This window comes from Colius striatus, chromosome 28 (assembly GCF_028858725.1).
Source record: "Colius striatus isolate bColStr4 chromosome 28, bColStr4.1.hap1, whole genome shotgun sequence".
Taxonomy (NCBI): Eukaryota; Metazoa; Chordata; class Aves; order Coliiformes; family Coliidae; genus Colius; species Colius striatus.
Genome location: NC_084786.1, coordinates 2,211,264 through 2,215,616, shown reverse-complemented (window position 1 = coordinate 2,215,616; position 4,353 = coordinate 2,211,264).

The window sequence follows — 4,353 nt, the reverse complement described above, 5'->3', positions numbered from 1 at the left end:
CCGAGGCCGTGATCGTGGTGGCGGTGGGGGGGGGAGACGGACCCCCCCACTCATCCCCCTTTCCCTCCCTGCCGTGGGAGCAATCGGATGTGCTAGAGGAGACAGCGACCCGCTGAGGCGGGCACGACCCCGCCACCGAGCTCCCTTGCTGGGGCGACTCACTCTGCAGCAGGCAGCGGTGCGGCACGAGAAGCCCACAAGGAACCAACAAGCCGCGACGGTGGGAGACGCCTCCCTGCCGCCCGCGCTTTCTTACCCCAGTTGCAAAGTTGGCTCGGCCGCCCCACCGCCCAAGCGCTGCTTGTGGCCGGCACCCACGGGATACACGGACCGAGGCCAGCACCGACACCTCGCGTGTTTGAGGACACCTGAGGGCTCGCGGGGCCACGCGGCCGTCACACAGCCCGAGTCGGTAAAGCCCGAGGAACCCCGTCGAAGCACGAGGGGGGCAGATTCGGATGGGGCGACGCAGAGAGGCACGCGCCCCGACCGCCGACGCTACCCGCCCGTCACCGCGGCCCCCTACGGCTCAGGGGACTGCAAGACAACACCTCCAGCATGAAACGGGAAGCGAATTGGAAAGGAGACCGCCCTGCCTGAACACCGGACCCCGACCGTGACTCCCTTGTGACGGGGAGCACAGCAGAAGCCGGCCCGCCGGGGGCCCTCTCCGACGCGACCCGAAGTGCCTCATCGATCAGGTGGGGAAGGGAAAGACAGGAAAAGCAACGGCCCCCGCGGCCACGGTTCCTGGGACAACAACAGCCACAACGCGCACCTGACCGCCAGCACCCCCGGGGAGAGTGAAGACGGCAGACGCGGGGCTCTGCGTGCGAGCGAGAACAAAGGCAATGTCTGCAAGAGGTGCTCCAGCAGCCTGAACACCGGCACCAGCCGGCCCGCCGCGGAGACTCTCCGACATGCCCAGAGAACGCCTCAGAGGGCGCTGCCTGTAGGTCTGGATCAGTAGGAAGGGGGGAGCGGGAGGCGCCGCCATCCACCCGCCCCCAAGACAACGGTTCCCTTTAAGCGAGGGTCGACAAGGCCAGAGGAGAAGCCGCGGCAAGGCTTGACTCCTGCCATCGAGGGTCTTTTTAAGCGTTCGAGAGCACCGGCAACCACCGGGCTTTTACCTGGCCCCACGGGGAACCACTTACCCCGGAGGAAGGAAACGGAAAAAAATAGACCGACACAAAAAACCCGTATCTCACGCGAGGTGCAAGCCTCTGGAGAGTCTCGACACCCTCCAGGGCCCCTGCGCGTTGAGCTGCCAGCCCACTGGGACCACTCAAAAAACGCTTTCGGGATTCCCCCTCTAAAAAAAGCACGGGGGGGGCTCCAAGCTTAAGGCCGGAGGAAAAAAAAAAAAAAGGACGAGGTGCCGCTCCCTCGACCGTGACGGTGCAAGACCTCCTTTTTCACACCAAGCCCTCCAACATCAACCAGGGAGACCAGAGCAAGCCAGACACCACGGGCCGCCCACGCATGGCCAAACCCCCGGGAAGAAGGCAAGGTGGCACCGCTGACACCTCGCCCGTTGGTCATCGGGCTCTCGGCATGGGAGGCCAGAGAAAGCCGAAGCAGGCTCGAGACTCTACGGCCGCCTGCACGACTCAAGCTCACCGCCAATGACAGCGGGCAGCTGCACCGGCTCTGCCCCCCGACGTGCAGGGGGGGACAGGGCTCCAGCTTAAGGCCGGAAAGAAAAACGCGTTCTAGGGGGGGAGAGCCAGCAAAAGCCACGGGAGCAGGCTCGAGACTCTCAACCCCCGGAGTTCATCTGCATTGGACTGGCCAACCGCCGGGAGCGGCAGCCCCTGTGTGTGTTACTCTTGCCCGCTTCGCAGGCGTCCCCAGCTTAAGGCCGGGGGTGGGGGTGAAAAGAAGGATGAGGCGACGCCACCTCACCGCCAACATTCCATTCCCTCTTGGATCAGACCCTCAAAGGAGCTGGCGGCAGCCACGGGAGGCTGGACACCATCGGGGGGGGGCAAATTCTCGTCCTGGTTCACCTTTTTGCCCAAAATCAGCGGGGTCATCCCAAGGGACCCAACGGAGGAGAAGGGAGAGAGAAAAGCCACTGGGCAGGCTAGTCTCCCCCCCCCAGCGTTCGAGTGCCTGGCGACCGCCACCAAGCATCAAGCTCTGCCCGGGGTGAACTCGGCTTCAAGCCAAACCCTCAACACCGGTGCCAGGCATGCAACGGACAGCGGTTGCGACCGTTCTCCAACTTTCCCCGGGTCTCTCGACTGTGCTGGGGTGGGGGTTTGGCATACCAGCGCGAGAGAGCAACCGTGCCGAGCAAGCAGGCAATTTGAGCCACCACCGGGACAAGAGCCACCTCAACGGCCGACCAGCGCCCCACTTAACACCGGCCGCGCCGCGGGCATTGCAGCCGCTCACGAGCTGAGCTGCAAGCGCGAGTCACCGCTCGCCCCTATAGTATGTAAAACTAAGTCCACGCCCGGTTTCGCTTTCAAGAGAGCGACTATGGACTTTACCGGGGTGGCGCTGTACTGCTGCCGCTTTCTACGATGACGCAACTGGAGGCACCGCGAAACAGCGACCCCTTCGAAAACACCAAGGCAGCCGCAGGGAGCACAGGTCTACCCCGAAGGTCCGTAAGGCTCGTCATGCCAGTGCCGGGTAGACCGCGAAACGATGCAGAGCAGGGTGGACCTGGCGGAGCAAATAAATAGACCCGGCGGCATCTCGGAGCCGGGAAGGCACGGCGGCTCCGCCAGAGCGAGGAGGAAACCGGGTGGCGCTGCGGAGCAGGGTAGACCTGGCAAACAACGCGGGAGACCGGGTGGCGCTGCGGAGACGGGTAGACCTGACCAACAGCGACGGAGACCGCAAGACCGGGTGGCGCTGCGGAGACGGGTAGACCTGGCTACACCGCAGGAGCGGGAACGGGTGACCGGGTGGCGCTACGGAACCCGGTAGACCTGGCTAACACCGCCGGAGCCCAGGAGGCCGGGTGGCGCTGCAGAGCCGGGTAGGCCTGGCGACACCGCCGGAGCCGTAAAGGGAGAACGGGTGGTAGCGCTCCGGAGAAGGGGAGGCCTGGTGGTACCGCCGAACCGGAAAAGAGAAAATGGGTGGTGCTGCGCATACGGGAAGAGCTGGCCAACACCGCCAGAGCTCGGGAGACGGTGGCGCTGCGGAGCCGGGTAGGCCTGGCGGCACCGCCGGAGCCGGGGAGACCAGGTGGTTCTGCGGAGCGGGGTAGACCGGGCCAACACCGCCAGAGCCGGAGAGGCCGGGTGGAGCTGCAGAGCCGAGTGGGCCTGGCGGCACCGCCGGAGCGGGGAAGGAGGACCGGGTGGTTCTGCGGAGCCGGGTAGACCGGGCTAACACCACCGGAGCCCGGGAGGCCGGGTGGCGCTGCGGAGCCGGGAAGGCCTGGCGGCACCGCCGGAGCCGTGAAGGGAGACCAGGTGGTTCTGCGGAGCGGGGTAGACCGGGCCAACACCGCCAGAGCCGGAGAGGCCGGGTGGCGCTGCGGAGCCGGGTAGGCCTGGCGGCACCGCCGGAGCGGGGAATGGGGACCGGGAGGTTCTGCGGAGCCGGGTAGACCGGGCAAACACCGCCGGAGCCGGAGGGGCAGGGTGGCGCTGCGGAGCCGGGAAGGCCTGGCGGCACCGCCGGAGCCGTGAAGGGAGACCAGGTGGTTCTGCGGAGCGGGGTAGACCGGGCCAACACCGCCAGAGCCGGAGAGGCCGGGTGGCGCTGCGGAGCCGGGTAGGCCTGGCGGCACCGCCGGAGCGGGGAATGGGGACCGGGAGGTTCTGCGGAGCCGGGTAGACCGGGCAAACACCGCCGGAGCCGGAGGGGCAGGGTGGCGCTGCGGAGCCGGGAAGGCCTGGCGGCACCGCCGGAGCGGGGAATGGGGACCGGGAGGTTCTGCGGAGCCGGGTAGACCGGGCAAACACCGCCGGAGCCGGAGGGGCAGGGTGGCGCTGCGGAGCCGGGAAGGCCTGGCGGCACCGCCGGAGCGGGGAATGGGGACCGGGAGGTTCTGCGGAGCCGGGTAGACCGGGCAAACACCGCCGGAGCCGGAGGGGCAGGGTGGCGCTGCGGAGCCGGGAAGGCCTGGCGGCACCGCCGGAGCCGTGAAGGGAGACCAGGTGGTTCTGCGGAGCGGGGTAGACCGGGCCAACACCGCCAGAGCCGGAGAGGCCGGGTGGCGCTGCGGAGCCGGGTAGGCCTGGCGGCACCGCCGGAGCGGGGAATGGGGACCGGGAGGTTCTGCGGAGCCGGGTAGACCGGGCAAACACCGCCGGAGCCGGAGGGGCAGGGTGGCGCTGCGGAGCCGGGAAGGCCTGGCGGCACCGCCGGAGCGGGGAATGG